This window comes from Chlorocebus sabaeus, chromosome 13 (assembly GCF_047675955.1).
Source record: "Chlorocebus sabaeus isolate Y175 chromosome 13, mChlSab1.0.hap1, whole genome shotgun sequence".
Classification (NCBI taxonomy): domain Eukaryota; kingdom Metazoa; phylum Chordata; class Mammalia; order Primates; family Cercopithecidae; genus Chlorocebus; species Chlorocebus sabaeus.
The window spans coordinates 85,650,715-85,673,989 of record NC_132916.1 but is presented as its reverse complement, the minus strand read 5'-3'; the positions used below and the strand labels follow the sequence as shown (position 1 = coordinate 85,673,989).

Below are 23,275 nucleotides of genomic sequence, written 5' to 3'. Positions count from 1 at the left end.
ATGATTGCAGTGGGTCCACTCCAATGCCAGGTCCTTGTATGCATTATCTCATTTAACGCCAAGTGCATTGGTATCAAAACTGGTGGCTGGCAAGTTTGAAAGTATGTGCTCACTCATTGGTCCTCCTTATGTCCCAATAAGTTTGTAGGAATTTGAGCTTCAGAATTTCAAAGATCTATTCAAGCCTAGTGTCTCATTACTATGTTGACTCCAAGTCTAGCTATAAATCACAAGCTTGATCTTTCCACTTTTTGGTCAGTACCATCTATAGCATCTAAACGAAGCAGAGAAAGTCTAAGAAAATTCTAGACAATAGTAAGCCCTTTGAAAGTCCTATATTGAGACGGGGAAGGCTATAGCTCTTTGAGCACAATAGAGAAGGATGAGGTGAGAGTGTTATATAACACAAAACAGGTTATACATGGAGAAATACATGAAGACACAGATAAAATACATACTTGAAAAAAGAAACATACAAACATGTTCTTCCCAAATGTGGCTACGAATTAGGAATGCTAAAGCACGTCTTACAGCACCAGGTTATTTTAGATTTATAGCTTTTCCTAATAATCTTTCTTTCTCTTTCCCCTTTATGTATATTTAACCTTACAGGATAATTGGTGTAGAGAATGCAACAATTTTCATATGCTAATAAAAGCAAATTGAAGTGGTTTGTTATATTAAATGAAATAACCTCACTCTTTAACTGATGTATAAACTCAATTTCTGCACCCACTAATACTATAAGATGGTTATGGTTTGAGGAGAGGGGGTGCAAAAATTTCAATCTTATTTTGGGAGTGAGTTAAATTGATCATTCCCAACAATCTTATGTAAAAATAAGGACTGTTTCTATCAAAATGATCAAAAGACCAAAGAGAAGTGGACCATTTCCTTCACTGTGGCTTTACTTCATAATGTAAGCATCATTTTCCTGATAATTAGGTGTCAAAGCAGGTAGGATAGCTAATAAATGATTTTTCTTTGCCACATTCAGGTATATGACTAAGTTTTTAAGCAGACCAGAGCTACAGGGTGTGAAAAATAAAATGGGAATAGAAGAAATAACCCCTCAAAGAGTATACTTTGCTTTTTCCAAAGGGCCTAACTGCTTCAGGGGAAATACAAAAAACAAACTACCATTAATAACACAAACGATTACCGGATGCTCCTTGATACTCAAACTGTACAACTATCATTGTAAAGCTAATTACAAATTTGGATTCTCTCATTTTAAAAATATATTCAAAGCAACCCACTTCTGTTTCAATGCTGAACCAAAGTCTGTGCAACTGGCACACTGTCAAAGTAAAAAAATACATATGTATATATATATACACACACATTGCATCATTTGCACTTGAACAAAGTTATTACTTTCAATGTCACTAAATCCTGAACTGCAAAACACCGCAAGCTAAAAGCAAGTATTGCCACATGGTGTATTAGCTTACATTTACAAAAGAGTTTATAGTTTTCCAAGCCACAGAGATACAGACTTCCCCACTCACAGTAGCTCTGTTATGCTGGGCACCCCACTCACTGCCTCGGAGCCTACTATCTCTCACAGGTTCTTGTGGGGATCACATGAGAATGTACACAGAGTGTTTTTTTTTTTTTTTTTTTTTTTTGCAGATTATAAGACCTACATAAAATACTAGGTATCTTTTTTTTTTTTTTTAACTAAACAACTCTGTGAGGCATAAAGATATTAATCGCCATTTCATAGTTCAGGAAAAGAACACAAGAAGATGTAACAAAAAAAGTGCTAAGTTAGAAGATCTGTTTTATTTCTAAATTGACTATAAACTAGCTGTCTGACTCTCTGGGTCTTGATTTCTTCAGTAAAATGAGGAGGTTGGATGAAATGACTTTAAGGTCTTCTGGAAGCCAATGGATCTGTGATGTAGGACATGGCCATAGTAGTGATGGGAGTGCCTTAGGAAGTAATCCCTCCTGGAGGCCAAGGAACCATGAGGTCAAAGGTAGCATCCATCAGTCTGAGGCCTGCAGTGCTGGCACAGAGTCCTTGAGCAGCCCCCAACTCCCAGAGATGAGCTAGACATTAACTAACTCATTTTTGCTGGACTGAGGGGAGGTTGGTGAAATCCTGAAGGAATGGCCAGGGCCTCTTGGGCATTGGAAGGAAATACCAAAGAAACTTAAGCTAGCAGGTCTTTATTAACTGGTACAAGTATTTTATAACATTAACAACTGGTATAGCCAAATAAGTATATACCAGCTGTCAGTCTTGCTAACAGTTTTACTGTTGTTTGTCTATCAGTCTCAAAGAGACGGCCACTACGGAGGGCCAACCACCTTGCTCGGCTAAGTTCCTACAGCGTGGAGGGAAGATGTGTAAGAGGGCTCTTTTTGGTATTATGAGTGCACATTAGGGTCACATGGGAATTTTACTTTAAAAAGACACTAATTTAGGCCTCTACTACTGCTATTCTGCTAGCATTGTCTAACACAACTTTCTGTAATGATGGAAATATTCAATATCTCTGCTGTCCAATATGGCAGCCACATGAGGATACTGAGCACTTGAAAAGTACCTAGTGAGAATGAGGAACTGAATTTTTAACTTTAACCCATTTAAATCAACTGAATTTAAATAGCCACATATCATCAGTGGTTACCTGATTGGATAGTGCAGCCCTAGGTGGCTTCACATGTTAGTTTTCTTGGACCTATTTCAAACCCCAGAAACCCACAGGACAATACCCAATATAGTCCTTCAATAGGGATTCACTGCCCTTCTCCTATGTGCTGGGCAATGTTTAGGTGTCTCAAAACCATGGTGAATAAGAGTACCATGGACACTTCCTGCCTTGTGGCATTTTGCCGCTAGATTGATTTCCAAAGACCTCACAAAATCTTGAAGTGGCTCACCAGACTGCTCTTAGGAAAAGGTGGGTGATGAGATATGGTAATGCTACACTAAGCATGAAAGCACTGCTTTTTCATTTCTTCGTATTTACTGTTAGAGAAGTTGGGGGAAAGTTTAAAAAGAGGTATCTGAATGGTTATTATTCATTCGCAAACAAGTAAAGTAACATATCCCAGATATGGGAAATTATCTGTAGGTAATTACCTCTTGCATAATCTTAAACTTACTTAAAAAGAAAAGTCAGAGGAACCGCATTCTTAAGCTAAGAAAAGTAAATGGTATTCAACTACAGCAACAGCCATACAAAAAGTACAAGTGGGTCTCCAGCTGCAAACGGTGGGCAAGGGAACGTTCATTCCAATTAGCTGTGAAATGATCAGGTTTTCTAGAAGGCACTTTTTGTATAAGTAAGGCTGACTGAATTCTTTATCCCAACTCAACTCTTAGCTAGGATTTTCTTAGTGGCTTTAATGGGATTTGATGAGGAAAACCCCATTTGCCTGTCCCTAGGAAACTACAGGTGAAAGTATTTTTATTTACATTACAAATCTAATACCCACAAAATAATTTCTAAGAAACACAAAAGTGGTTTAATGATCTGATTTCCAATGTTGCTCTCAATGTCCTCCTGTTGTCAATTCTCTCCTATCCTAATCACCTCTTCCTACCTTAATTGGAATCTGGAGTGATACAAAAAACACAAATGATATTCAGAACTGGTTTACACTCTTGTTTGAACCTGAATCCAGGTTTGCCTAACCTTCAAGGACAGGACACCGCATGTTGGGATACAGGATTTTTAAGCCAATTCCCTCCACTGTATTAAGATTATCACTTGAGGTGAAAAACTTATCAAATAAAACAACCTGATTTTGCTCAGCATCCCAATAGGATCATGTTCAGCACGTCAATGAGAATGACATCAGTCAGCCAATCTTTCGAGCTTCACAATGCCACTTCCGGTTCCCCTGCCCTAAGTCAGACTTTTGATTTTTAGTGCTAATAAGTGATTCTTCCACATCTATACACACACACACACACACACACACACACACACACACACACACACAAACACACACACAAAAACTTACTTTTTTTCCCTCTGGATTGAGTAGAAAGACAATTTAATACAATGGTCAGAAAACAAAATGACACTTCAAAACTTAGTTCTAAAAATCCAAATTGCATTTAGAGACCATTATCTCCTTTTTAAAAAGGTCAAATCTCAAATGTTCAGCTGGTTCCAGGCTATATAAAAATATTACTCAAAATCTGATGACAGTTTTGGTAACAAACATCTTGAGAGTGGCCCTGAAATCCTTATTTATATTCAGAAACACTAACTGGAGTAGTCACACGCCATTTTATGGCTGAAGGGGTTCAAAAAGAAAGAGGTCAACTGACGTTAATTTTCTGGAAATTCAGAGATGAAGTTTTTTTTTTTTTTTTTAAACTCTTATCTTTCAAACAGAATTTAAACAGACACTTGTATAAGGCAGAACCCCTTTGAACCATAGATCTTGTGGCTTTTGTATTTTATTCTACTGGCATGGAAAGGTGATGAAAGAAAACGTGCTTTTTGCTGCAACAGAGAAAGAAGTGGGGAGGGAGATGCAGTTATTTCAGACAGGATGGAGAAAATTAATTGAGATTAAACAGCTCTGAAAGTTTCCACTTCAACATTTCAGGTTCTTCAACTCTAGTTGAAGAACCAAAGCTAGAAAATTCACTTATTTGACATTCAAGGTGTTTAAGTTCCCAAATACAGCAAAGAGGTTATCAGATTTTCACTTATACCATAAAAGGATGGTGCAAGCAGAAGTACTTGCCACTAACAAGCCAGAAAAAAGAAAAAAGTGTGAAAGAAATGTGTTGAAAGTACATAATTTGAAATAATTCTTGGATTTCTGCAGATTTTATACATAAAAATTGGAATACTAGACTGTACTGATACATCATCACCATCATCATCATCATCATCTCCACCACCACCATCATCATCTGAAAATACCTATTTGCTAGGAACTGTGCTAGAAATTTTACAGGTATTATTAGCCTATCTGGTACACAAGAGAACCCTGGTTCAGAGAGGCAAAGTGCTTTGCTTAAGGTCACACTGCCGGAGATGGGACAACATGCAATCTGAATCCAAGCTGCCCTGTCAAGGCTACCTCCTTCCCTGTACAACACTGCCTTCCTCCATAATGTGGGGAGACTACATCCTTCTCCTGCGAAGGAAACATGACCACTTTCCCATGTGCTATCAGTAACACATGAAAGTAAACTGACAAGCCTGCAGCTACCACAACAATTTAACTATTTGTATAAAGAGTTGATTAGCTTATTAGTGCTAAAATGGTTATAGTTCATAAAGCATAATTTCTTACTTGTTATACTTCAGTGTCGTTTCTGTCCCTTGACCATGTAAAGCCCCTGCCTGGTCTTGCCACCTGCTTCTCTCTCTGCCTAGAATTCCCTCCCACAACCCTTAGCCATGCTGGTTACTTCTCCTTCACTAGGTCTAGTTCAAATATGTCACCCGCAGAGACACTGTCCTTAATGCACTCTGTCCTCTCCCAAACAGCTAGGCATTGTCCTGCTTGTTTCCATCAAGGGATAATCAAAATCCACATGTTTATTTACTGTATAATTACCTATCTTCTCTCTTGGTCCACTAAGACCCACAGTGGCAGGGAACTAGCTTCTCTTGCTCTCCACTGATACCTGACACTTGGAAAAGTGCCTGGCACAAACTTGAATGAATGGATACACCAATACATGAATGAAGACCAAGTGTTTGCACAGTGCAGTGACAGGTACACACAGAGGGACCAGAGGAGACACACTGCCCTGGGGATCTGCCTGCTGTTGCTGGCCCTGGAGTCCTAGGCCAGAGTTCATCCACTCCCAGCTCAAACCCTGCCTGGAGACTGACATACATCTGCCCTCGGCCCTCCTCTCCTGCTGCACTTCTTGACATAGCCTCTTCTTCCCCAACAGTGGCTCTTCCTCACATGATGAGCTCAATTTCTGTCCCTGGATCGAATCTCTACATTCCACCATTCACCTTGTATAAAAATCAATCATGCTTACTCCTCCTGTGGTCACACACCCTTCAGAGAATCTGGGGCCATGGCCTTGGGTTCCACCATAACCATAACCATGTGGCACTGTCAGGGCGGACTCCAGGCTTGCTGCATCCCTAACCCAGTCCAACAGCCAGTGCCAGGCTCTTTCCCAGCCTTCTGTCCTGAGCCACCTCACTTCTTTCTGTTGTCTGCCCTCTCTTTCCATGTCTAAGCTCATGGATGACTCTTGGCAGGCTGGGGAAGAGAAAGAATGTGGAGCAGAGGAGAGAGAAAGTCAGAAGCAACAGAAGCTGCTGTGTGTCCCCATGGGAAGCCCGTGGACTACATCTGTCCATGAGAATTTTCATAGTGTTCTGCAGATTTTTTTTTTTTAAATAGTGAATTTAAACTATGGACCAGCAGAGCTGAAAGGGACCTTGGAGATCACTGAGTCCCACTGTCTCACAATACTGTTGAACCAGTGTGTGAGTAATGGGCTGAGGAGGAAGAAGGCAGCATTTGTTGAGGGCTTAACATCTGCTTCGGAATACAGGGTCCCAGGTTCCAGACCCAGTGAGTGGCAGAGTGAGGACCATGCAATGCTTAAATAAGCACTTTCATCCCATATACACTTTGCCCTATGACTTACATATTCACACCATGTGTGGGAAAGGCTTGGCATTTACCACATAAAGATACTTGGAATTCTTGCCTCAAAGGGTAAGTGGGTTTTCCTTCTGTATTAGCCGATATACTTTTAGAAAATTATAGTAAAATATCCAAAACGTAAAATTTACCACTTGAATCAGTTTTAAGTATATAGTTCAGTGGCACCAAGTACATTTGTTTTGTTGTACAACCTTCACCAGTATCCATCCAATCATTTTTAAAGTGAGTATTTTCTAAAACTATACATCCAAATGAGAGTGAAGGAAACAAAAAAGAAGTAGAAAGAAAAGACAGGTAGAAAATAAACTTTTGGGCATGCATTTCAGCTGACAAAAACCTTTCATACGAATTAGGTTCTCTGTGACATATTCATTATTTTCCTAGTCATGAAATGGGAACTGTGAGACACCACGTGAAAAGTCGGCTTTTATTGTTTCTCTAGGTTCTATACTAGTTGTATCCGCTTACAAAAATGTTATACAACCCAGTACATCACAGCCTTCCACGCCTCCTCCATAAAACGACAAGTAAAATAGTATTTCTTGGAAAGACAGGCATTTACCAATGCACTGCATCTAGATGGAGCTGTCTCCATCATTCTAGTCTGTTTCTAAACAGGGTTTTAAAGTCTTGGCACAGAGCACAAAGAATGTCCCTTAGCTATTCAGCATTTAGTTCAGTTCCACAATATATTTAGCAGGATTTCTTCGCTCCCCCTTCCCTTCTTGGTTTAATGACCTCAAATGTACCAACATCCTGTCTTACCTAATCCCCTAACAAGTTCTATCAAATGCCAGGACAGAGTCAGACAGCACTGCAGGCGGTGAGATCATTCACTAAGAATTCATTTTTATTCCAAAAATTAGGAGTGCCAGACCATTTAACACAATCTATCACACAGCCAGAAAATTAGCCTAGCGCTTTAAGAGAAACATTTAAATAACTTTTAAATATCTTCTTCCTGACATAGATTCTTTAAAAACCTGAAGACTCTCTCTCCAGAAGAGGCACAGACACAAAACATTTCCACATGACAGCAAGAGTTCAGGACTCTTTGAAGACGATGTAGGTCCCCTAAGAATCCATAAACCTCAGGTTAAAATCTCCTGTAAAAGAACTCTAAGACTTTACTTTGTCCACAAGCCCCTGCACTGGATCCTTATCCATGGAGCATCCAGGGTAACTTCTTCTGGTGCCACTTTTGTCTCTGGATGAGAAACGACTTGTTTCAGCTTCAGGAACATTGCTACGTGGCTTCTGGTCCAACTGACTGTCAACACAGCTGGGCCTCTCCCCAGTTCAGCTGGCTACTCTGGGAACATCCATTTCTCTTACTGGTCTATGACATGCTTGCTCTATCCCAGTGTTAGGTTTTGCTTTGCAATTTGCCATCTTGGATCCTGTGGTCCCTTCTGTCTTCCCGTCACTTTCCTTGTTGGTCCTTGTGGCACTTTTGTTTTAAAAATTAAACTTTTTTTTTTTTTTTTATCATAAAAGCAAAAGCTTCCTGTTTGCATTTAAGTCCTTTGTTTTTTCTCCAAAAGCATACTTCAGCCTTCATACCTTTGTTCTTGGGAAGACTTTGCCCACCTCTCTAAGTAGCAGGTCCTGACACTCTCTGTTCACTTCGGGAGGGGGTTTCTCCTCCAGGAGCAGTGTGGGGCAGTGAGTTAGGAAAAAGCCTAAAGTCAGAGAGACCCAGGTCTAATCCCAACATAGTAGCTGACTTTGGCCAAGCAATTTGAACAAAGGCTCAATTTCCTGATGCGAACAAATAAGGAAGATAAAGCCAACTTACGCTTTTATTTTTTTTAGACAGGGTCTTGCTCTGTCACCCAGGCTGGAGTACAGTGGCGTGATCATAGCTCACTGCATCTTCGAACTCGTGGGCTCAAGTGATCCTCCGGCCTCAGCCTCCTAAGTGGCTGGGACTACAGGTGTGTGTCCTTAAAACTGGCTATGTTTTGTTTTCGTTTCTTAAGGAAGACTAAGAGAGCTGATATGTTCATAGCTTCTGAAACACAGAAGGTATCTAGTAAATGGTGATGATCATTTCATTCCCTTCTAACTCTTCACATATGGGATTCAGCATACATTTTATATTTTACAAGCAACTCCTGCTGCTTTCTATTAGGTGGCCAGGACCACTTATGTTTGGAGCCTTAGGCATTTTTTAACAGGTTTATTGAGATATAATTAGCATATCATACAATTCATACCTTTAAAGTATACAATTCAATGTTTTTTAGTATATTCACAGAGCTGTGCGACCATCACTACTACCTAATATCAGAACATTTCCATCATCCAAAAAAGAAACCCTATACCCATAGCAGTTACTCTTCATTTCCTTTCCCCTTCAACCCTGGGCAACCATCAATCTACTTTCTGTTTCTATAGATTTTGCTATTCTACACATTTTGTATAAATGGAATCATATATTATGAGGCCTTTTGTGTCTGGCTTCTTCACTTTACCATTTTTCAGGGTTCACCCTTGATGTAGCAAATGTCAATACTTCATTCCTTTTTATGGCTGTATAATAATCAATTGTATTCATATACCACATTCTGTATATCCATTTATCAGCTGATGGATACTTGGACTGTTTCCACATTTTAGCTATTATGAATAATGCTGCCAAGAACATTTTTGTACGGTTAGACATATTTGGCCACGTTTTCAATTTACTTGGATATATACCTGGAAGTGAAATCGCTGGGAGGGATGGTTAATTTTATGTGTTAATTTGACTAGGCCACCATACCAAGACATGTGGTCAAACATGTTTGGTTGTCGTTACAAAGGTGTTTTTTAGATAAGATTAACATTTACATCAGTAGTCTTTGAATAAAGCAGATTACTCTCCATGAGGTGGGCCTCATCCAATCAGTTGAAGACCTTAAGAAAAAAGACTGACCTCTCCCGAGAAGATGGAATACTGACAGCAGACTCCCTTTGAACTCAAACTGCAACATCAACTCTTCTCTGGGTCTACAGCCTGCTGGCCTACCTTGCAAACTTTGAACTTGCCAATCTCCTCAATCATGTAAGCCAATTCTTTAAAATAAATCTGTCCCCTTCCTCTCTCTCTATACACACACACCCTCTATTGGTTGTATTCTCTGAAGAACCCTAACTAATACACTGGGACAAATGGTAACTCTGTATTTAACATTTTGAGGAACTGCTAAACTGTTTTCCAAAATGACTGTAGCAGGACAATTCCACCAGCAATGTATAAGGGTTCCAATTTCTCCACATCCTCACCAACACTTATCACTGTCTTTTAGACTTTAACCATCCTAGTGGCGGTAAAGTGGTAACTCATAATTTTGATTGCATTTCCCTAATGACTAATGATGCTGAACATCTTTTCATTCACTTATTGGCCATTTGTATATCTTTTTCTGAGAAATGCATATTTTAATTGTCCATTACTTGTCTGGGTTATCTTTTGAGCACTGAGCTGTAAGAATTCTTTATATATTCTGGATACAAATCCTTTGTCAGATACATGATTTGTAAGTATTTTCTCCCATCTGTGGACCATCTTTTCACTTTCTTAATGGTTTCCTTTAAGCATGAAGTTTTTAATTTTATGAAGTCCCATTTATCTAATTTTTCTTTCGTCTTTTGTACTTGTGGTATTATATCTAAGAATCCACTGCCTAATGCAAGGTCACAAAAATGTATCCCTATATTTTCTTCTAAGAGTTTTAGAATTTTTGCTTATATTTATTTTTCTGATCCATTTTGAGTTAATTTTTTTGTATACGGTGTAAGGTATAAGTGCAAGTTCATTCTTGTGTGTGTAAATATCCAGTTGTCCTGGCACTATATGATGAAAAGACTATTCTCTCCTCATCAAATTGTTATGGAACCCTTGTTGAAAACTTTGAGCATACATGTACTGTACTGAAGACTACACTGTCTCATAGGATGTTTTGAAAAAAGGAAGTGTGAGTCCTTCAATTTTGTTCCTCTTTTGCAAGATTGTTTTAGCTATTCTGGGTTCCTTGCATTTCCATATGAATTTTAAAATCAGCCTGTCAATTTCTGCAAAAATGCTGCAACTTTGATAGGCATTGTGTTGACTATATAGGTTTGGAGAGTTTTGCCATCTTAACAAGTCTTCTGATCTATGAACATTGGATGTCTTTCCATTTATTTATGTTTCCTTAATTTCTTTCTATAGCATTCTGTAGTTTTCAATGTTCAAGTCTTGCACTTCTATTTCTTAAATTTATTCCTGAACATTTAATTATTTTTGACGCTATGTAAATGGAATTATTTTTGTAATTTCATTTTTCTTGCTAGTGTACAGAAATTGATTTTTGTAGACTGAACTTTCATCCTGCAAAATTGATGATCTTGTTTATTATTCATTCTAATAGGCTTTTATTGTGTGTAGTTTATTTTTTCTTTTAATGAATTGCAGTCAAGTATTTTTAAGTATTTTGAATCACAGGAAGATCCTGGCACATAAACCCATGACTTAAACTTTACTATAAATATAAAGAGCTCATACTATTATTTGTCCCCTTCTTGTGGCATTGGGTAATGATCCTGCTTTTGGGTTATAGTCTTGGTGGCATTCCTACTGCCACTGACAGCTCATATAATGATATGAAAAGTTCCTGGGACTCCAGGATACATGGTGAGACATGAATCTATTTTCCATAGAAGTGGTATTATAAAAAGAGGTCAGGTTTCCAGCCTATCCCTAAAGTCTATTTAAAGGAGTATCATTCAGTGAAGATGCCACAGGGTCTGGCCTCACCATTCTCGAAGGGAATCTAAAGGGTTTGTTTTAATGGGAAACCACACTCTAAAGGAGTTTTGAATGAAACTTTCAAAAAGTGCCTTCCTGGGCGGGGCATGGTGGCTCACGCCTGTAATCCCAGCACTTTGGGAGGCCAAGGCCATTGAATCACCTGAGGTCAGGAGTTCAAGACCAGCCTGGCCAACATGGTGAAACCCCATCTCTACTAAAAATACAAACAATTAGCTGGGCATGATGGTATGTGCCTGTAATCCCAGCTAATCGGGAGGATGAGGCAGGAGAATCACATGAACCCAGGAGGCGGAGGCTGCAGTGAGCCGAGATCGTTTCATTGCACTCCAGCCTGGGCAACAAGAGCGAAACTCCATTTCAAATAATAATAATCAGTTAAGACTTCTTATGGGCTTTTATGTAGACACTTCTGCTAACCTACTTCTTCTTTCTAACTCAGGGCCAACTCCCAATATACAATACTTTGAGGGGCAGTGGTAGTTATTTTCACAAAAACTGCTAAATTTGACACAATACACTATATATATATATATATATATTTTTTTTTTTCCAGACTATATTTTGCTTCAGGTTTAAAAACTGATTTCTAGCCAGCATTCAGAGACCTACTTTGCATCTTGATCCATGAGTCACTGATTTGAGCATGCATTTGCCCAGAATACCCAGGCATGTGAAAGGATCAAAATATCACACTTTGATTGATTTAGAAAGTTATTTTCTACCACCACACAGTCTGAGAGTTTCTATGCTGCATCTGACTAATTGGGGAGGTGTAGGAGCAGAGAGAGCCAGGAGCTGCTGTGTGGAAGACCTTGTCCCTCCTCCCAGGCACCAAGATCCCAGCGAGTAGCAACCTTGCTCTCCATGGGGAAGTGTGTCTGTGTGATGCTCATCTCAGCATCATCTGGTTATCGGAGTCATCTTTTGAAGAGATCCTGGTATTTCGGTTTGACAAAAATCGAGAAACATTTTAGAAAGAAAATCGGATTTGTGTGTATATGAAGAATATTCCTGAAAAGAAACTCTGTTATGAAACTGAAATCTGGAGACCGCGGTGGTGCTAAGTTGAGTCATCAGTTCCCTTTACACCCTAATAATTGACGGCACTTTGATCACAATGACTGCTCTGGGTGATGCTTTTTTGTTTGCTTTTTAAAGTACTTCCTTGTGTAAACAGGTTGTCTCACTATCGTCTTGAAAACATGTTTACGTTTGGGGGATCATGGGGAACATCTGTTAGAAACAGATTTCGTGCTTTTCTGTCAACTTAGGGAAGTCTGAATCCTATTTCTTGGTAATATACAAAAGCTCTTGGAGAGTTAAATGAAGTTCTACTGGAAAGGGGACTGATTGGATATTTTGATTGCTCTTTGTATATGTATTTAAAAATTTGTCCTGAAAACATCCATTTGAAATAGAAACACGCATGAATTATTGTTCACTTTTTGTAGATGCAGACAATGAAGTGTAGAGAGGTGAAGTGGCCTGGTCAGTGACCGACAAAGTGGCAAAGAGGGGGCCACATGCATCACAGGGACATACTGACCCTTAATCAGCACCAAATAAAATCCGCAGGTATCAAGGGTCCCCTGATATTATTTTCAAAAAGATGTTCCAATCCTTCACAATTTTATTGCGATCACTGATTCTGGAGAGGGCAAACGTTAGGGCTGAGTGATGTATCCCCCAAAAGAACAGTTTTTTTCTCCAGGTCTCAAGTTAGCGATCTAGGTGTGTATGGAGAGGTGGGGTGTTCAGAGGGAACAGGAACAAAGCTTGAAGGAGAGGCTGAACCAGTAAGAGAACTTCAGGCAAAATACTTTACTGAAACCTCAACAATGAGGCTGCTCCTGCTGTTCCCAGAAGCGAGGTGCTCCTCTTGGAGGGTGTGCCAACTCGCTCTGGCCCTTGGAGTTGAGGCAGGAGCGGTCTCTGTGTGAAGAGAAAGAACTGCTGTCATGACAACATGGGAGATGCTGCAGATTTTATTTAAATGCCCACAGGCAGCACAGCCTCTAGACCTAGGCAAGGAAGGACTCTGTTCTCCTTCACTTGGGCCAGGGAGGCATCGTCCCCCATCTGTCTTATGATCTCTTCCTTAAACTGTTTCAGAATTTCCCACCCAAGGGGCCCCAAGTGAGCTCCCAGGGTCAGTGGATGCTCTTTCCCTCGGTCCTTCCTCCCTTTGGTGAGCTACACCACCTGAAGGGTGAGAGAATGGCCAAGGGCAGCTATTTGCAGAGATGTGCATGTATCTTGGACATTTGGGCTGGTGTGTCCATGTGCATGTTTCAAGGCCCCTGCAGGATGGGGGTCTGGGGGAGTGGGAGGAGAAGGAGCAGGAAAGAAGGAAGCGGGTAGGTGTATGCTTGTTTCCCCCATACCACCATGTTCCCATTTGGAACTCTAAGGAGAGTGATAATTCTAAATTTAAACCTGGCCTTCTGAAAAGTCATTACATCAAGGCAGAAGGACAGAACGTATTTTATACAACCAGTTTGTTAGTCTGATTCATAAATTTTAATATTTAAGTGTACGGTATATGAGCTTCAATTGTGCCTTTGTCTGGAGCCCTACAAATATTAGAGCCAGACCTGTCCAGAGCCATGTGGATCAGGGCTGGGAAGCCTTCAGATTGCAGATGTGCAGTTGTGCATTACACACACCCCATGTTGCAGACACCGACCCTCTGGATGATAAAGTGGAGGTGGCTGCAAGGCATTTCCAGAGTATCAAGGTGCTCACACAACAAAGGCTTCCTTCACTTGTTTTGGGAACACTGTGCTGAAGACAGCTTAGCCAAATATTTCTCTGTTTGGCTGCGGCCAAATACATCAGGGTCTTGCTATGGGCCAACTAAGCAAACCTTAATTTTTTTAAAAAATAATTACCTAATACTTTCATCTCTTGTGGTTTCTTTATTCCATACATACTTTGTAATGCGTTTATCAACAGCTGGTTGAACAACTTGGTGTACCAGTGGGACACAAACCAGCAGCAGTTATACATGGCAAGTAAGGACCAAAACATAGGCAGGAAAATAAAAATACCAATGAACGTTAGGCTGAACTGTAAAAAATAATTAAGTAGCTGTACATCAAATGCATAAATATGATTCATTTTTAAAGGCCCACACATATTACACCCACTTTCAGGAGTTTCCCAAAGTAATTTAAAACTATTTGATGTTGCTTCCTGTTTTTCAGTCCTTTTATCTGTTTATGGGGGTGGCAATTCTACAGCTAACCAACTGAACAAGAAGAAAAGTGAAGGATGGGGCCATTTTCCTGGTTTTAGTCATCAAAATCTGCTTTAAAAGACTGAATTTTTAGACCTTAAATTAAAAAATTTGGGGCTCCAAGCTTCAAAGTAATTATTTAAGACTTATCCCACAATACAACTACAGATTGCACTAACAGTTTCTCTTAGAGTTAGTGCGACTCTTGCATCAACTTTGTTTCCTGTTCTCTCCAAAGCTCCTTTCTAAAGCAACTGAGCTTCAGAAGAGGGAAGAACGAAACAGGGCAGAGGGGCTTGCTGACCTCAGTCTGCATTCAATACATTTTTCTTTTTCTCTTTGAGACAAGGACTGCTACGAAAGGGCCTTTTCATTTTTTAAAGCTAAAGTTTCAAAAAAGCTAGAACACTTCAAAGATATTTATTCCATAAAATTATCCTCAGGTACCGAAAGTAGCTCTGGAGAAGTGGCCACCTCTTTTTATTTGGCCTTCGTAGCTCATTATTTTAATTAAGTAGATGGTTAATGAAAAGCAAACCTACACTTTCCGTGAAGTAAATAAAGTCATGTGCTGAAAAATGACATTTCAGTTGATAAGAGACTGCATATATGATGGTGGTCCCATAAGATTCTAACACCATTTTTTACTGTACCATTTCTATGTTTAGATACACAAATACCTCCCACTGTGTTACAACTGCTTATAGTATTTGGTAGACTAACATGCTGTACAGGTTTGTGGCCTAGGAGCAGTAGGCTATACCATACAGCCTAGGTGTGCAGTAGGCTATACCATCTAGGTTTGCATTAAGTACACTCTATGATGTTTGCACAATGATGAAACTGCCTAATGACGTACTTCTCAGAATGCATCCTATTGTTAAGTAATGCATGACTGTGCTATTATGAGGTGACAGGCATTTTGGGGATCAGCTAGTTCAATGTGTCAAAGTCTTGACCATCAAGTGGGCGGCACTGATTAAATACTTCCAATGAGAAGAAAGGTACTGCCAAGTCAGTTTTGGAGAATTATATGTACCAGATCATTGCATACATCATTACAGGCAAATCTGCCTCCTTGTAGCCTAAAAACCCTGGTTTGCCCTACAGGGCAACCAGAGGAAGGGTAACACCTACATACATGGTAGGGAGTAAGCAGTGGCTCTGCCTCCTCTTTCCCCAAGTCTTGTCTCTGGATAGTTGTTTCTAGTTCCTTCAAATGTTATTTGACATGGTTTCAGGTTCTCTATCACTGTCTTGGGCCATCGGCCTTTAAAAATATTTAAATTCTAAATTTAAAAATCATAATTTCAATTTAAAACCACATTATAGGCTGGGCGTGGTGGCTCACTCCCATAATCCCAGCACTTTGGGAGGCCAAGGCAGGTGGATCACGAGGTCAAGAGATCGAGACCATCCTGGCCAACATGGTGAAACCCCGTCTCTACTAAAAATACAAAAATTAATTGGGTGTGGTGGTGTGTGCCTGTAGTCCCAGCTACTTGGGAGGCTGAGGCAGGAGAATCGCTTGAACCCAGGAAGCAGAGGTTGCAGTGAGCTGAGATCGTGCCACTACATTCCAGCCTGGTGACAGAGCGAGACTCTGTCTCAAAACAAAACAAAACAAACAAACAAACAAAAACCCACCCCATGTTATAGCCAATAACACATTTGCCAATATATCTATCAAATGTGATCTCAAATAAAGCACAATTTTACTAGTGATGAGTACATACAACTATTTTTCACGTTCTTAGTCCTACAATGCAGACCACGATTTCATTAATGTTTTGGGCAGCTACATCACATCACTGGCTAGGATTGAGCTTACAGAAATGAAACCCCCAAGGATTTTTCACATATTGCTATTGTGTTTTATTTCCCACATTCTCTATTTGTGATTTTTTTTTTTTTTTTTTTTTTTTTTTTTTTGTGGGGGTGTGGGATACAACTGTAGGTCTTGGCACTTATTCCCATTATTAAATGTCAACTCACTTGGGTCTCGTCCCTTGTTTCCTTCTTCTTTCTTCTGTCTATTCACTCAGTGGCAAAGGAGCACATGAAAGAGAACTGTGCTCAAGGGAATTTCTTTTTATCATGGAACTGTACAAGGCTTACAAAGCAGTGGGCAGTCGGGGTGAAAACTAACTCAGTAAACAATACCCTTTAGGAATTGGCTCAGTGTGTATGCTGTGTCAAATCCTGCTTGGTAAATTCCAAGAGGAAACTCTGAATAAATATTTACCACATCTATTTATTTCTCCTACTGAGAACTATATAAGACAAGAGGATGTTAAATGATGAAACAGATTTCAGGATTTCTGCTCTCCGCTGAGTCCTGCCCATGGGGCGTGAGGACTGATACAAGTCCCAGCCTCATAATGAAACCAGACACAGTTCACTTCCTTTTGTTTCTTAAACCACCCCCTCACCTGGGAGATGTCTTGAAATGACGCAGACTTAGTTATGTATCACTAACCTGAGATCTCAAGGGAATGACTGGTATTAATTATCAATGGTAGTAATAATATTTAATATACCCTCATGGGAAGGTGGACAGCATGTGCTTGGGATGAAATATAGCCCTGACTAAACTTACCTGCTCAAGCTGTCAATCCCTATTGTCTCCAAAGGAGAACGGAGACATTTCAACTCCAGAGCCATCTCCTCTTCCAATTGACATAATAAGGAAAGGTCAAGAAGAATCTAGTTAGAGATGAGTGGACGCTGCATTACACTTCCATGGCTTCTTACTGAAAGTGAACTACCAAAGAAATCACAAAGCACTTTTTGTCTAATTCTTCCCTTCTTCCTTCCCAGCTTTGGAAACAGCCTGAGATCAGACAGAGGAGGCCAACTCATAAGCTGGTTATCAGGTGGGCTCTTTGCTTACTGCAGCCCCGAGGAAGAGAACCAAATGGCTGGGGCAGTGGAGAATGTCTATCATGACTTAAGCTGGCAAAAAGCAACCAACCACCCAAATACAGAATCTACGCCCTTCTTGTCTTACAGCTGTTGTAACTTTCTTCAATTTTAGTTGTTCCCCAGTTAACCTTTTTATTGAGGACAGAGGGATGACCTGCCCCATTCTTGGGCTTTCTGTTTGCTCTTTCCCCGCCTCAGGAATCAATCACTATTCTTGAGCTCTGGATCCCCATTCCCTCTCTCTCACTTAGGGAATATGTTCCTGAATTTACCTTCGCTGTCCCTGGGACATCAATTTCTCTCTCATGGACCATTTCCCTTGGCATCTCTTAAATCCCTTCTTGACGGGAAAGCTTCCTCCAGAACCAGTCCCTTTCTCTGCCCCTGTTCTGAAGGAAGACCCTCAAAATAGTTGTCTTTACTTGCTGCCATTATTTCCTCATTTCTCTTTCATTCCTTAACCTGTTGTAGACTTTTTGTCACTCCAGAGAAACTGTTTTTATCAAGGTTAGTGATGATCCCCGTCTTGCCAAGTCCATGCTCAACTCTCTATTCTCATCTTACAAGACTTCTCACTATCACTTGACTCAGTCGTCAACTTCCTCCATGAAACCACTTCTTCCTGTGGCTTCAGGGGCACCACACTGTCCTGGCTTCTCATCAGCTTCCCCTGTGGCTCCCTCCCAGGAGTTCTCCCCTGCTCCTCCTCCTCTGCTCCCCATCTAAATGCTGGCATGTCTTGGAGCTCCATCCATGGACTTTTCTCTTTCCTCTAACTATACTCACTCCCAGGCCTGTGGTTTTGTCACCTATATGCTGAAGTCTCTCAAATTTATTATATGTTGCCCCTGACCTCTTCCTGAATTTCCACATCCAATTTCCTACTCAGCACCTGAACTTGTATATTCAACATGCATCTCAAGTATAACATAGCCAAAAAAGAATTCTTGCTTCCATCCTCCCTCCACACCTACTTCTTTCCAGTCTTTTTCATCACAACTGCTTGGGACAAATATCCGAAGATGAATAAAAGAGAATATATAGACTTCCATCTGCCCTGCCTCCATAATACATCTCGAAATTAACCACTTTCATTAGCTCAGTGTTTAGACATGTTGGTCTGAGGACTCCTTTACACTCTTAACAATTAATAAAATCCCCAAAGAGTTCTTGATTATGTGGGTTATATCTATTGATATGTGCCATATTAGAAATTAAAACAAAACTTAAATAGAATTCACTGTATTTGAAAAACAATAAAATCATTGTATATTAACACAAATCACATATTTAATGAAAATTAATACATTTTACAAAACATAAGTGAGAGAAGTAACACTTTTACATTTTTGGAAATCTAATATCTGGCTTAATAGAGGACTGCTGGATTCTCATATCTGGTACTGCCTTCAATATGTTGCTCTATGGTGTTTTGATGGAAGGACATGAAGAAAACCTAGCCTCACACAGATACATAGTTGGAAATGGGTGAAATATTTTCATCATCTTTTGATAACTGTGGCTATTCTCTGATTCTACACCAGAAATCAACAAGTGGTAGTTTTTAAAATGTAGAGTCTGAAATGTGGTACCTGAAAATCTGTCAATAAAAACTTTTCTTATTTTGTTAATATTAAAATCTATTTGTCTATCTTGCATTTTGAATGGATTTTTCACCTGTGCATAATTTTATAACATTACACATTTGGTCAATTGGAAATACCTGTTCACTAAGTTCGGAGATCTTTGAGATCTTTTGAATGTTTCACATTTCGTGATCCAATACCAAATTTTCCACATTCATTAACATCACCATCAATCTCATCAGAAAAAGTCCTTCATATATTGGGAAGTTATCAAGCTTTACAGTGGCAGCTATGTGTTTTCCAAAATCCTAATTTTTGTTTCAAGCTCAAATTTTGTCATTGGCAACAAATACTGTCAGTTGTTTTTCTTGAAGTATCAGGGCACTTCATTCATTTTTGATAAAAGATCTGTCAAACAAATACCCAAATTGGAGTAACTAGAGTTTGTCTGTTAGTTGTTCTTTTAAGTCATATTGGCATTCCATGAAAAAAGCAGCCAGTTCAGCTTGTGACTCAAACTGCACACGGGTTTTTCCTGGCGATAACCAGTATACTCTGGTATACGGTGGAAGGGCTTATGTGTGCTTCCCATTTTGTCACACAGAATATTAAAAAGCTATCACTCAAAAGTTGAGATTTAATAAAAACAGTAATTGTTGTTGCTTCATACAGGATATTCTGAAGTGAAATTGGCATTCTGTTCTACTGTAAGTATGTGCTGGTGAAGAACTAGCAGTTTGGTACCACTATCTTATTTCATGCTGAGGTGCCAGTAGTTTTCCCCACCATTACATTGCACTAGCAGTGCACATGTCAATACTGTGAAAAAGACAAAGAGCATCTTGCTATTACTGCGAAAATAGTTTTAACCTTGCATTTCCCAATAAGATCTTGCGGGCCTCCAGGAACCCACAGACCACACTTTGAAAATTGTGGCACTAGCTTGCCATCTTCTATCCAGACCATCACCATCTCTCTCCTGGGCTTGCAAAAAAGCCTTCTTGATGGTCTCTCTGATTTTACTTTTGCCTCTGTAGAAGCCCTTCTCCACAGAGCAGCCAGATAAACTTTTAAAAATGTATGTCAGATCACATCGCTCTTCTGCTTAAAACTCAAACTTTAGATGTCCCATTGCTCACAGAATAGCATCTGAGGTGCAGGCCCAGGCCTGCAAGGCCCTGGCTGCCTCAGTTTCCTCATTCATGCCTGTACTCCTTTTCTTTCCCCTTCTCCAGTCACTTGACCTGTGGATCTCTTTAAACCTATCCTGTGTGCTCCAGCCTGGAAGGATCCTCCCCCAGGTTTTAGGAGGTAGGGTTCTCCTCATTTAGGTCTCATCTCCTGTGTTAGGCATTACCCAACCTGCCCATACACATCTTCCTATACACTGCCCTCCTCTGGATTACATAGCTCCCTTTATTACCCTGATTGCACTCAGCGTTCTCTGAAAGGATACTGTTCACTAATTTGACAGCTAGTTTGTTGTCTGCATTCCTAAAACAGAAAGTGAGTTTCCACAAGGGTAGGAATCTTGTATCTTGTGTTATGCCATATTGTTACCATCTAGGACAATACTTGGAACACATCAGGTGATTAATTAGTATCTGCTGAGTGGATGCTTCTGTGAGTCACAATGGGTGTTAGGATACCATGCAGGAAAGCTCTCTGCATACGCAAAATATATACATGTAAAATAAGAGAAATGATGGCTTACAACTTGCAATTCTCCCTCACTAGTACATACTTTGCCGTCTCAAATTTAAATGAGAGATGACATTATTAGGCTATTAATGTTTGCCTTCTTGACTATTTTTCTGCAGATCAAACAAGATGAGAGTCCAAGATCTCATTGTCTGTCCCCAAACTGATCTCCCTGTCATTAATCCTTTTCTTCTCCAGGCCATCCTCTACAATGTATGCCATTTATTTATTTATTTTTTTGAGAGAATCATACAGTGGCTCCTGCAAGATTCTCCACAAAAAGATCATCCCCAAGACACATAATTGTCAGATTTTCCAAGGTTGAAATGAAAGAAAGAATGTTAAAGGCAACTAGAGAGAAAGGGCAGGTCACCTACAAAGGGATCCCCATCAGGCTAACAGTGAACCACTAAGGCTGAAATCCTACAAGCCAGAAGAGATTCAGGGCCTATATTCAACATTCTTAAAGAAAAAAATCTTCAACCAAGAATTTCATAACCAGCCAAACTAAGATTCCTAAGTGAAGGAGAAGTAAGATCCTTTTCAGATAAGCAAATATTGAGGAACTTCACTATCACCAGACCTGCCTTACAAGAGATCTTGAAAGGAGCACAAAATATAGAAAGGAAAGACCACTATCAGCTAATACAAAAACACATTTAAACACACAGACCAGTGTTACTTGTAAAGCAACCACACAAACAAGCCAACATAATAATCAGCTAACAGCACAATGACATAACCAAATTCACACACACAATACTAACCTTGAATGTAAATGAGCTAAATGCCCCAACTTAAAAGGCACAGAGTGGCAAACTGGATAGAAAAGCAAGACCCAATGGTATGTGGTCTTCAAGAGACACATCTCACACTTAATGACACTCATAGGCTCAAAATAAAAGGATGGAGAAAAATCTACCAAGCAAATGGAAAACAGAAAAAAAGCAGGGGTTACAATGCTAATTTCAGACAAAGCTGATTTCAAACCAACAAAGATAAAAAAAGACAAGGAAGGGCATTACATAATGGTAAAAGGTTCAATTCAACAAGAACACCCTACTATCCTAAATATAAATGCACTCAACACAGGAGCACCCAGATTCTTAAAGCAAGTTCTTAGAGACCTACAAAGAGATACAGACTCCTACACAGTAGTAGTTGGTGACTTCAACTCTCCACTGACAGTATTAGACAGATCATCAAGGCGAAAAATTAACAAACATATTCAGGACCTAAACTTAGCACTGGACCAAACAGATCTGATAAACCTTTACAAACGTCTCCATCCCAAAACAACAGAATATACATTCTTCTCATCTCCACAAGGCACATAATCTAAAATAGACCACATAATTGGACATAAAACAATCCTCAACAAATGTTAAATAACCAAAATCACACCAAACATATTCTCAGACCGCAGCACAATAAAAACTGAAGTCAACACAATGAAAATTGCTCAAAAACCATACAATCACATGGAAATGAAACATGTTCCTGAATGTTTGGGTAAATAATGAAGTGAAGGCAGAAATCAAGTTCTTTCAAAATAATGAGAACAAAGATATAACATACCAGAATCTCTGGGACACAGCTAAGGCAGTGTTAAGAGGGAAATTCATAGCACTAAATCCTCACATCAAAAAGTTAGAAAGATCTCAAATTAACAACCTAACTTCACAACTAGATGAATTAGAGAAGAAAGAACAAACCCAAAGCAAGCAGGAGATGAGAAATGACAAAAATCAGAGCTGAACTGAAGAATATTGAGACATGAAAATTCAAAAGATCAATGAATCCAGGATTTCCTTTTTTGAAAAAAATAATCAAATGGATAGGCCATGAGCTAGACTAAGAATAAAAGAGAGAAGATCCAAATAAACACAATTAGAAATGATGAAGGGAATGTTACTACTGACCACACAGAAATAAAACAACCATCAGAAACTATTACAAACACGTCTACACACACAAACTAGAAAACCTAGACAAGATGGATAAATTCCTGGACACACAAACTCTCCTAAGACTGAGGCAGGAAGAAATTGATTCCCTGAACAGACCAACAATGAGCTCTGAAATTGATTCAGCAATAAATAGCCTAGCAACCAAAAAAGCGCAAGACCTGATGGATTCACAGCTGAATTCCACCAGATGTACAAAGTAGAGCTGGTACCGTTCCTACAGAAATGATTCCAAAAAATTAGGAGGAGAAATATCTCCCCAACTCACTCTATGAGGCCAGCACCATCTTGATACCAAAACCTGGCAGAGACACACTAAAAAAGAAAACTTCAGGTCAATATCCTTGATGAACACCCATGCAAAAATCCTCAACAAAATACTTGCAAACCAAATCCAGCAGCACATCAAAAAGTGAATCCACCATAACAA

The 23,275-nt window shown here is 39.6% G+C and overlaps 1 protein-coding gene and 1 long non-coding RNA gene across 8 annotated transcripts in view; one reads left to right on the top strand and one right to left on the bottom strand.

Moving 5' to 3' along the window:
• The window catches only part of BACH2 (BTB domain and CNC homolog 2), a 367,860-nt gene that overhangs the window by 158,991 nt on the left and 185,594 nt on the right, over window positions 1–23,275 (bottom strand). The gene's annotated exons all lie outside the window — the stretch shown is intronic.
• On the top strand, window positions 1,627–22,431 carry LOC140713182 (uncharacterized). The gene is made up of 2 exons (XR_012095073.1): window positions 1,627–9,679; window positions 17,487–22,431. It is a non-coding gene; the product is annotated as an uncharacterized lncRNA (long non-coding RNA).